This window comes from Triturus cristatus, chromosome 8, assembly GCF_964204655.1.
Source record: "Triturus cristatus chromosome 8, aTriCri1.1, whole genome shotgun sequence".
In the NCBI taxonomy this organism is placed as follows: Eukaryota; Metazoa; Chordata; class Amphibia; order Caudata; family Salamandridae; genus Triturus; species Triturus cristatus.
The window spans coordinates 1,309,577,973-1,309,590,799 of NC_140591.1; positions in this window are offsets into that span (position 1 = coordinate 1,309,577,973).

A 12,827-nucleotide genomic window follows, 5' to 3' on the forward strand; every position below is an offset into this window, starting at 1 on the left:
TTGTCTATTGGTAGTTTTGGCTCATCTAATATAGTACAGAGAGTTAATATGCTTGCTGTTAAGTACTTGTACTATACAGATCATATTAAACCTTCTCAGTGGTTCTCAGTGGTTCAGTCCCCCCTATGGAGATCTATGAGGTACAGTGTGTAAGACTGAATTGCTACAGGACCAACTCAAGCTGTCATTCTTATGTGAACAATACAAAGAGGACAGTTTACTAATAAGTGGTTTTAGTATTTATGTGCGAAGAAGCTATTTTTGCAGTGTTGTGTCCATTACCATTTTGAGCATAATTATTTATCGCTATTTACAGTTACAGATACTGTGCAACCCGGGAAATGCTGCGCCTTTTCAGTAATTTGTTCTGTTTTTGTTGTTCTACACAGATTTTGTGACCTGGTAAGTAGACAATAGTTTGCCTTTTCAGAGAAGTACAAAATATATACTATTTTAAATATCTATGGCCTGCTCTTTCTTCGCTTTTGAATTAAAGCAGAGGCTATTGTAAGGGGGAGAAAATCCCTCAATCCTACACCAGGACATTAAAGTATCCACAAAAAAACTGCAAGAGTGGATAAGCAGTGAATACCGAAGAGGCTTGGGGTGCTCAAGGCAGTTTTTCCTTTGTTCACTCATAACAGCTTTATTTTGGGAGAGAAGGGGGAAATGTGCCCTCCCTTTGCCCCACATCAAAGGATGTGCTGAACTCCGCCTGGGCCAGCTTGTTGTCACTTGGTGCATGACAATGAGCTGACCTACAGAGCTCGTGCAGAGACTGTGTCGACCTGCTTGTGTGCTCAGGAAGGTACAGGCCTAGAAAAACTATTTACCTTCGATTAATCTGTCGCAGAGGCATGCCACCGAAAGGTCGATTTCCTGTATGGCCGATTCAACCATATGGACACCTTTTTCATGATTCTTTCACTCCTGCTTCTCCTAGACATTTCTATGCAGCAGCCTGAGGCTTCAAAAACATGATCAACAAGGAGCAACATACTAAAAGCAGAAACATTTTGAGCAGCTCACCAAAAAGCAGACATAGAGTCAGGGAGATATGGGTTGAAAAGAGAACGACTAAGTCTAGCACTCAGAGCCAATGAACAGCAAGTATTTCACAGTGCACTTTGTGGTAATTTGCCTTTGGCACATGTACATAGTTATATCTATTTCATACGATATTAGCAAAATTAACTCTGCGAGCAAAACGGAAACAGACAAAAATCACACCCAGCACACATGTAATTTGTGTTTGTGTACCCTTATAAATGTGCTCCAAGGGCCAGAAGTACGACCCTTCCATGTTGTGAGTTGAAAATTGCGACGTTTTGCGGCTCACAATTTGCGATTCGCAAAATGGAATGTACAACAGTGTCTGAAACATTGTTTGCGATTCATAATGGGAATGCAAATGACTTGCCTCATTAATATTCAAGAAGCAGGTCGCATTTTGCGACCCGTTGGGAATGGCTAGCACTCCCAGGGATAGTGGACTGCTGGTGCCAGTAGAACACCATGCCTGTGACTGCTTTTTAAATAAAGCAGGTTTTTTTATTTGTTATAATGCAGCCCTCTTTCCATGAAGGAAAATGGGAAGCATTTAAAAAAGAAAAATTGAACGTTTCTGTTTCGTTTTCTGAAGAGTGGGACCATTGCCTGCTCTTAATAAATATTTTCGCAGTTATTCACAAAGGGGAAGGGCTCCCCTGGGGACCCCTTCCAGTTTGTTAGTGGCTTACCAGCTACTTGAAGTAGGTGGTAAACAGTGAGTGTTTTGTGACCGCAAATACGGTTGCAAAACAATGGTACATACCATTCTAACTCAATATTAGGAAGGAGCGCCCTTGGCACGCCCCTGCCTCATAGTGACTTGCAAACGCTATTTTGGGAGGCACCGACTCCCAAAATAGCGTTTCTACATACCACTACCGTTTTTTGCCGTCGCAAATGAGTCATACATCTGGCCCCAAATTACTTTCCGTCACGCTTTACATATGTTTGTACCTTAGAATGATCTAACTCTGTGAAATTGAAAAAATGTAGGTAATAGCATGCAGAAGAGACATCAGAGGATAATCCCCGTACACATCATGTAAATATATATTAAGGAAAATACTTTTATACTTAATTCTATGTTCTGAAAAGCACAGCAATTTCAGTTTAGTAACAGTGCAGTTTGTTCAGTTCAGCTTTCAGAAGTAGTTCTATTGAGAATATTTTTAGCAGGAGCTCTTCAGAGTGATAATGAAACTCCCTGGTAATCATTTAAATTATCTGAACAACTGTCCTAATTTCAATGGAAATGTTCACATTACCTCTGCTCTCTTTGGGCACATTAGATATATTTTGAATAGAGGTCTCTTCACAAATTACATTTGAATTGTGATATTTAGGAGAAAGGGACTTTTAAGCAATTATGATGACTGACACAGTTCACAGGAATAATCAGATGCGCAGCTTGAAGGCCATTGAGGCCCAGCTGTCCAGCATGCCAAACTGGGAAGCAAAGAAGGATGGAGTGAGCAGTTCTTGGCATGCAGGCCTCGAACAGACAGTTGGGTCAGTGCGAACGTGTAGTACAAAGTCCCAGAGTACACATAAAGATGAGGGAAATTAAGATTATGTGCCTACTTGCCCTTCAAGGAAAGTGCCAATTCCGGACATCGTTCCAGCTGCACAGAGCAAGATATACGATTGGAGCTCCCTTGTTGAGATGTTTTATTATTTATAAAACTTTAATGTTCACAAATAAAGACAATTGAAACAAAAAAAATTAAAGTCTCTGGCATGAAGGAATCTACTCTCATAGGTCCAGATTCTGAAAGGTGTCACGGAATACAGCTCAGCAGCCAAAAATGCTGCACTGCGGTGCCTGAGAGAGAGGGCAGGAGAGCACCATATTCACAGAGTTATGCCTCTCTCCTCCCCTCTCCCTAGCGCCGGCACTGATTTCAGCTGTCTTCCGCCAGGTACACACCTTAGCGCCACAGTGCTAGAGTGCGTTCCTTGAATCTACCATAGGTTTTGTACTGGAAGGATACCCTTTCTGTACAAAATACTATAGCTAGACACATCTTAAAGATGTTCCTCCTTTGTATGTGTGCTGCACAGTGCAGCAAACATGCAAAGTTGGAAAAAAAGGATAAATGAAAATATTTCTCCTATTAACACCTGCTTTCCCGTGGCATTGATTTAAGTCGCTAAGCCCTGCCTGCTCATGTTAGTAGATAGGGTTAAGTGTCAATAAGCATGGGTGGTTGCAGGGGAACGCCCATGTACCACCCATGTAACACCCCTAGATGCAAAGTATTAGAAAGCAGCTTTTCGCGCTGCTTTGCTTTACTTTCCCATGCAAACCAATGCGAATACCAATTAACGTTGATTTGTTAATTCCCAGAAAGGTTTAGCGTCAGGTTAGTGTTAAAAAAGTAACACTAACCCGACTCTAAACCTTTGTGAATCTGGGCCCTAGTCTGTTACAAGAAAGGAGACCTTGTTGGTTATGCTCTCATAAAGGCCTTCTTGGAGTGAGTGGCATGCCCGAAAGCCAAATGTAGATGGATACACCATTTAGCATTCTTTTTCTACACAAAGCAACAGATAAAGCTTCACAAATTGTGTATTTTTCTCCAATTATTTGCAATTAAAATAAAATACATGGCAGTAATGTGCATTTAGCACTCTGTGACTTTCATGTTAAGTTCTCTGTGTTCCATGGTTTGATAAATTGTGAAAAACGTCAGCCTGACCACATGAATTGGTATAAATAGAGCACAAACATATCTGCAGGATAATGGAACTCTGTATATGTTGAGGAGGCTAAACAAAATTATGTACAATAATTGCACATGCAGGACAATTTCATTTGATTGAAAGTCCTTATTAATGATGAATGAGAGAGATGTTCTAAGAAGAAATATCTATATTTGTTTGTGTGCCTCACATCTTAAAGATGATGCAGACAAACAATGTAAATTAATGAGGGATTGAAAGCTATGATTGAATTTCTTCATCCCATTAACGAGTTGGGCCGTTGCAAAGGGGTGCTCTTCAGAGGCACTAGTTCAGAATTTAAAACTCCAGTGAGTAGGGGAATGCCACCTTCTGGGTACGAGAGGACTTCAGCTTGAACAGCGACTTTGATGTTCACTCTTAGGTGGTGAGGTGGACTTTCTAAAGGACCAAGGGGCATATCAACAACAACCGGCGATAATTATCGCTGAGCGCACTTAGCGCTCGGATAATTATCGCCGGCTAGCGCCGATTTTTATCGCTGAGATAGCGTGCTATTAGCAACGCTTATCTCAATAGCGATAAAAATCCTGGTGCTAAGTGGCTAACGTGAGATTATCGCTGGAAACCCAGCGATAATCTCACGTTAGCTTGTTGATAGGGACAGACAAACTTAGCCATGATATCCTCCTTCCATAGGATATTATGGCTAAGTCAGAAAAATACCAGACGTAAAAAAGCAGCGTTAACCGCGGTTAGCGCTGCTTTTTTTGTCTCTAACAGGGTTAGTGATATTCTTGATAATAGGAGAAATGTCGCTTAGTGACATTTCTCCTAATATTTTACTCTGGAACGCCCCCTTTGCATCTCATTAGAGATGCAAGGGGAAGCGTAGAGTAAAAGGGTGCTAACATGCCAATTTGCATGTTAGCACCCTGTTGTTGATAGGGTGCTAGTTTTATCTCTGCTTTTTGGGCTTTTAAAGCCAAAAAAGCAGAGATAAAGCCCTTGTTGATATGCCCCTAAGAGCTGATACTATGCTATCTCTACTTTTACAGTGAGACAGGTTTTGAGATGGGGTTGAATTCGATTATAAGCAGGTCAAGCATTTTTGTGCTTGTTGTAAGCTGTTGTTTAAATCCTCCTAATGTCATACTGGAGAGGCACGCCTCAATTGTGCGTAATTTTATAAGATGAATTCAAAATTCAAATAAATCACAAGCAATTAAAATCTTGTCCATGGGAACATTAGCCAAGGAGGATAAGGGAAATCAATTTAACATGTATGATAATCAACTGAAAATGGTGAACAGCTTTTTACATCTAGGCATACGTTTTCATCCCCGTCAGCTGAATGGAGCTGTTATACCTGTCAGCCATAGGGTAATCTTCCCCCAAACTTTTTCACTTTACCCATCTATTTTTCTGAATTTGTTTTTGTTGTTTCTGTACACTTTACAGCTGCTAACCTGTACTAAAGTGCTTGTGCTCACTCCCTAAAACATGGTAAGATTGGCTTACACCTATCAGCATTTTAATTTACTCATAAGTCCCTTATAAAGTAGCATACCATATACCCAGGGCCTGTAAATTAAATACTACTAGTGGGCCTGCAGCAGTTATTGTGCTACCCACTTATGTAGTCCTCTAAAACATGTCTCAGGCCAGCCATAGCAGCCTGCCAGCTGTTTTAAACTGCCAATTCGACTTAGCAAAATAACCCTTTTCCCAGCCTAATACTTCCTTTTCATTAAGTATAAGTAACCCCTAAGCTATATCCTAGACAGCCCATACGGCAGGGTGTGTTCTAATTAAAATGTTGTACATGTACCTTTAGGTTTTACATGTTCTAGTTGTGAAAAACTCTCAAAGTTGTTTTTCATTAATGTGAGGTCTATCTCTCCCATAGAATAACATTGGCTTACCTTACTTTTGATTGGAAGCAGATATGAAAGTCATGTTTGGTGGCAGGGAAATTGTAATTCAAAATTGTCTGTAATGGTAAAATCAGATTTTAAATCACAATTCGAAAAATACCACTTTAAAAAAGTCTTGGACCCTTGGAAGTGGGGATGAAGATGCTTCCCCATCTGTGGTCCCCATTAGAACCAACGCAGCATGACTCAACCTGATGCAGCCCTCAGATCTCCCCACCAGAAACAATGCAAAATGAAGCAACTCACATTTCAGCCCTCACAGCTCCTCACCAGAACTGATACAGCATGATACAACCCGACGCAGACTTCATTCACAGCCCTTTGCAGGTCCTTATTGGAACCGAAGCAGGGTGACGCACCTCGACGCAGGACCCCCACATCGCTCCTCGGAACCGCCGCTGCATGGCGCAATACCTCGCATCAAGGACATATGGTACAATTCTCCATCCATCATGGCTGGCCTGAACTTGTGACTTTGTCCCGTCTGGTGTGACCAGATAAGCACAGTTGGCACTTTATGCTCTTAAACACTAGTTTACCTAAATCTTTAGGTAAAATAATGCTTAAAAGCACAAACGCTTTGCAGGCTGGGGAATGTTCTGTTTCTTCCTGGATTCACCGTGGTGGAACTCTCTGTCCCAGGGTGACCACAACTCGCCACAACTGCTCACAGAGGGAGGCATGGTCATTGTGTTTATAGTGCTACCTCTTCCCTCGCAGCATGGGTGTCTTTGCTGGCTTGGGGCTCACCTCTTTCTCCATGGATTCACTCCGGTGGGGCTCTCTGTTCCAGGCTGCACCATGACCACAATTCACCACAGCTGCTCACAGGGGGAGGCATGCTCATCGAGCTTATATCACTGTCTCTCCCCACTCGGCATGGGATGCTTTGATGGCTGGGAGCTGCCCTGTTTCTCCTTGGATTCACCCTGGTGAGTCTCTCTCTCCCAGGGTGCACCGTGACCACAACTCACCACAGCTTCTCACAGGGGGAAGCGTGGTCATCGTGCTTATAGCGCTGTCTCACCCCTCGTGACACAGGGTGCTTTGCTGGCTGGGGGCTGCCTGTTTCTCCTTGCATTCACCCTGGTGGGACTCTCTCTCACTGCAGCTGCTCACAGGGGAAGTGTGGTCATCGCTCTTATAGCGCTGACTCTCCCTTTGCAGCTCGGGATATGTGTGGGACATGCCCAGGCAAAGCCCGGGCCAAGGGTGGGCCCATCCAAAACAGGAAGGGACTGATCCATCCCCCTTGGCTTATCCTCCAAGTGAAGGGTGTGTTGCCTTCCTGGGACTGAACTGCCTATCTCGAAATTTTGCAGGGGGTCCTGATTCTGATAGACATTGCTCTTCCTCCGTTCTGGACTGGGCTTGAGGCTTACGGAGTAAGTCATTATTTCTATCCCATGCATTCAGGAGCTTTTTGAGACTGTTATATCTGGTCCGCCACGAGGGATAGTTTTGGGGGGTGCTATTATGGGGATGTATGCATTGTTGCTTGATCTTGGCCTTGTGGGCTTGCTATTCTCATTGGAGGGGGGTGTGAGGGTAGTAAGGGGCTACTAAAAGGTTAATATATATGGGAATGAGAAAGGTACTACCTGCCAAGGCACCCCTCTGACCATTGCCCCTCTTGTTTCCACCAGTGAGGGAATTTTGAATCAGGCGGTGGTGGTGGTTTTCTAAGAAATAGAGCTGGTGGATAGAAGACTCTCCTTGTTGAGGGATAGTCCTCCTTTGCCCCCAATTCACCCCTTTGCCCCACATGGCCCCTGTTGTGTCCAGTGTGCTGACTGGCCCAGGCGATTGGGCATGTCAGGGAACCACACCCAGGACCCCACCTCTTATCTCCATTGGTGAGACCTAGATGAAAGTGGAAGAGGCAGGGGCTTACTGCATCTCAGCATTGCTCCCAGCATAGTTCCCATGTTAATATTGCTGCCCAAGTTGATTTTAATCATTCTTGCTCCAAGGGGGGACACCTTCCCTCTAGGGAATTCTTATTTAAGTTGAAGGCGATATTAAATGCCAGGTTAGACACAATCATGTCCAGGCTCATCCACATTGAGTCTTGAGTCTCTGAAATCCTGTCCCTGGCCAATCCTGGGAAGGTATTGCAGTAGGGGAAGAGCACCCAAACTGCACTGGTGAATTCTGTTAACCCCGTCCATCTTCCCCCAATCTCTCGGACTGGTAGGCCTCCTCCTGTAGAAAGTACCTCCCTGAGTGTTCCCAAACCCTGGAGCTCCAACAAGAAACCGTTGTGCCTACCCTATGTCAAGCCATCTCAGGCAAGAGGGTCAGTCCATGAGCTCCTGTGTCCTCTCCCCTTCCAACTCTGGGGCCGGACTTACCTTGCCTCCGGAGGCGACTCCCTTTGTGGTGGTTCTAGGGAATGTCCCACATCGCACCACCCCAGAATCCTAGCAGGAGCTAAAAAACAAGGTAGTACATTGGTTCAACTTGCATTCCCATATTGGTCGGGGAATATCGGAGTCTATTATCATAGCACGGAGAGTCAGGTGGGTGGGAGAGGACATTAAAAGGTGGGTGGGGGATTGTGTGGTAGCAAATTTCAACAACCCCTTGATCAAGGCTCATGTTTTCAGGTTATCTGATTTATCTGGTATAGTCGTCCTTCCTTTTTTTAAATTTATAAACCTCAGTGGGTTGATCTCCCCCTCTGATCTCGGGCAGCACGTGAAGAGGGTTTTTCCAGCATCAACCATTTGGATGGTTGGCAGTTGTCCCCCCTTGAGCACCTCAAACAGATTTAACCCAAAGACCAGTCTTGATTCATGTGACTGACTGCTTGTCCAGGGCTCTTCCCCCACCTCCTGTTTTCCCTAAACACCTACAGATCACCCCAGAGCTCTCCAAAGGTTGGAACCTTTTGTCTTGGAACATTGCAGTACATACTTCAAAGTTTATTTATCCTATCTGGGAGCAGTTTGTCAAATCCCATCATCTAATATGACTTCAGGAAATGTGGGAGGTAAAGAACACTTTCTTCCTGGAAGGCTATAGGACCTATTTTCTTTCAGCAGTGCCCTCGATGGCAGGGAGGGCCTGTGGTGGGGGTTTGATTACTTTTGTAGCAGTATATCTTAGTGGGTTTGCCCATGACATGCTTTGTGACGCTCAGATGTTGCAGGGATTCTTGATCTCATTACCGGGTACCCTCCCAATAGCCCTAATATATTTCCATAATTCCAGGATGGTTCAGGATGGGGTTTCCAGTCTTTCACTTCTTAACTCTGCCCTGAACACCCGGTGGAAAACCAGCATAGGGAAGGAATTATTAGTGCTTGTGGGGGTTTTTAATTGGCACCTATGTGAATGCCCCGTAGCATCTGTTGCCTCAACATTATAATGTAAGCATTTGGAGGGCCTCCATCATTTTGTCAATTCCAAGTAAGATATTGAGCTTGGTGCCATTTTGGCCTCCTAGAATTTTTGCCTTGGACAAACTTGTAAACTCTCCAAACACCCGCATTTCTTCCACTTTTTGGGATTGACAGAGAGATCTCCTTGGTGGACCAGGGCAGAAAAATCAAATGGTCGCAGGTGGATCCCATACGTCACAAGGACTCTCTTTTTGCTCAGTTACCTCTGTGGTTACCACAGTTTGTGGTTTTACCAAATTTCCTCCACTCTTCTGGCTAGTGTCTCTCAAATTATTAAATCTTTTACCAAACATAAAGATCTGCCCTAAATCATAATCCTGTTGATCTCCATAAAAATTTACGCAGTTTTTTTAGCTTGATTTCCTCTTCCTCTTTTTCCAATCTGATATTTAGCTTCTTTATTTCAGTCTCAAATTCATTCTCTGTATACTGTTCCTATAACAGAGATGACAACTTATCAATTTCAATTGCCAAACCATGCGTTTCTTTAGTGGCATATTTCATTAGCAATTTTAACATTACAGTGGAACACTCGTGGTTATTTACCGCCCATTCTTCTATTAGTTCAGGATCCGGATCGGTAAACGTTGGTGTTATGAATATTCTTAAGCCCCTTGGAATCATTATTTCATCTACATACTTCTGGAGGGCTGTTGCCTCCCAACATTTCGAGTTTTGCTGCTTTCCACAATTTGTCCCATAACACTTTCTTATTTTGGGATACACTTTCAATATTTTCTCTGTGTCCTACTCCCGCTCCTGCACTGTTAACTTTTGGGATAAACAGCAGCTCCGCTGCCTGTCTCCATGTAGCCTCCCGATTTGCCAATAACATTCTTATCGTAATTTGGAATAATCCTGCTTCAGCAGAAATTCCAGCGCCGGCTGTCCCCCGCGTTTACCACGCCTTCCCTCGGCAATAGCTTCACTTCAGCTTCGCCGGTTCCACCTGCACACCGATTCCCGATTTCTTAATTTATTCCTCCCGGGTTTTCAAATCTTTTTCCCGCGTCGGCGGTAGGTCGCTGCCGGTCCTCCAACCGCTCGAACTCCCACCAAACTGCTGGATACTCCTCGAATCCCCGAGTATCCACCTTCAATTCATCGGTTGCAGTTGCGGGCAAAGTATTTTTTCCGAAAAATATTCAAACGTTAGGTCGCGATTCCTCTGCCTCTCTATGGCGGCGGGCTTCAGTGAGGTAGCGAGCCTCCCAAAATGCAGAACTTACTTTGGATTAATGTCCAAAAGAAACCAAGCCCAATTCCATCAGCGTGGTTAAAGAAGTTTTATTAAGGTAAATGGCAAATCCTTGCCCGACGCGTTTCGGTGCAATGCTCCTTTGTCACTGGTCAGTTACTGTCTGTTTCAATAAAGTATAAATAGAGAGTGATGACATCACAATAACATAAACATAAACATAGGACTGCAGCACCACATCGGGTGCTTGTATAGATTTGGCAGCCATCTTAAAGTGATACCTATTTGACATATTGATACTGGTGTGCCTCAATTTCATAATCAGGACCCAAATCTATTTACTATTATTATGCCCATAGCACATCAATAGTACATCAACATGAATTTGTTTATGATATTTCATTATATTCATAACGATAAAACAATTCTGCCCAAGTGGGCTACATTATTCATTTGGGGCCAGATGTAGGTAAAAGTGAAATACCGAATTCTTAATACCGAATTTTACCGATTCGGTAGTTAGAATTTGGTATTTCCGATTCGGTAAAAATCTGAAAAACAATACCGAATCCTTAATACCGATCGGTATTACCGATCGGTATTGCCGAATCTGTATTACCGAATCGGTAATTCAAAACACCAGCAATTGAGGAATCAGCCAATCATGTGCATCCACCCCACCTCCCAACCAGGAAGTGGCCACACCCATGCATGTGCACTGAATTTCAACCTTCTGGAGAGGCTGGGAGTGCAGAGGAGGACAGAGGAGCCACTAGGAGAACTTGATCAGTGAAACCTGCACAATGTTTGACAAGGAGACAGACAAAGAAGGTGCTGAGAGGAAGCGAAAGTTAAAGTGCAGCGAAAGGGAGCTCCAGGTCCTAATTGAGGAGGTGGCCAAACAACATTCGAAGCTGTTTGGCAAACAGTCCCTGCAAGTGGCTGAATCAGCAAAACTGAAGATCTGGCTGGGGATACAGGCACAAGTATATTCCATAGGAGTGACCACCCGGGAAATAGATGAGCTGAAAAAGAGTTGGTATGACATCAGGGGCATCACCAAAAAGAAGATGGCAGAGATCAAAAAACAAGCCAGCCAGACAGGAGGAGGAAGGAGCAGGGCGCCTGCACTAACAGCTCTTGAACAGCTGGTGGAGTCCACCATAGAGCCGGACAGCGTATGCAGAATCGGGGATGCAGACAGCTCAGCCAAAGCTGCCAACAAACAAGGTAAGAAGCTTGCACACCAATCTGCGCCCCCCATTCCCTATCCGCATTCCCCAATGAGGCTGTGTGAATCCCACTCCAGTACAGGTCTTACTAATCACCAGCAATGCATTCTGGGAGATGTAGGCAGTGGAACACGTATCATGACAGTCATGCCACTGAACACCAAGGCATGTGACTCACATCAGTGATAAGCAAGCAGAGGACAGAAAGATAGTGCTCCAGGAATGACAATTTATTATTGCTACGTAGGGCTGCCAGACTAGTGAGCTAATGTACAATATCTGTCCACAGGCGAGACATCGCGCAGGGCTATATGAGGCAAGGGAGGAAGGGCACCCCAGAAGGAGAGAGCGGAGGAGGCCAGTGCAAGTTCAGGGCACACCACACCACCACCGCCAGCATAACCACCACCGCCAGCATCACCACCACCGTCAGCATCACCACCACCGCCAGCATCACCAACACTGTCAGCATCACCAACACTGCTAGCATCACCAGCAGCAATACCATCACCAGTGGCAAGTCCCGGGAGGCATGCTGTTGCCACTCTACAAGAGATGGACTTGTCCTTGAAAGACACCAGGGGTGGCGAAATCTCGAATGGGCCAGTGGATGGCAGTAATGCAGGGTCGCAGTCCACCTCAGGGAGATCGCACACAGGTGCCAGACGCCGCAGGCCCAGGGAACAAAGTCCACCTTTGCAGGGTGAGGACAATGGTGTATTTGCAGGGCTGGAGGCAAACATGGCGAAGGTTCAGCGCCTGCAAGGGAAGGCAATACAGTCTGTACAGCGGCAAATGAGACATCTTAATTGTAGCATGCATGACATCGAGAAGGGCATAAGCACTATGAACTCCACGCTGTCTGAAGAAGTCCGTGGTGACTTGTGAGCTACGAACTGATTTCATGAGTGAATTACAGCCAGAGAAATGGGTCAAACGCTCTGGGTGGTTCGCCTTATAGCTTGGGCGTATTAGAGTGGGGTAACACACACGTGTGGAGGTGTATGTGTTTCTCGACTTTCAAAAAATAGAAAACATACAAATGCATGTTTAGCCACTGATTGGCTGCCAAAGAGTAAAAACCAAAAAAACAACTTATTATTATTAATAGAAAGATGTGTTGTCCCTGTTGACTGAATGACTTTTATTCGTTTTTTCGTTTTTTCATTTGTCACCTCCCATACTGAAATCCATTTGATCCTGAGTGCAGTGTGTTTCTACAGCGCTTTGCCACATAGTATGATATGCTGAGTCTGATTATGGTGACAAGTATGTATACCGTTTTATATTTTTAGATACCCGCTAACATAAGGACCAATGA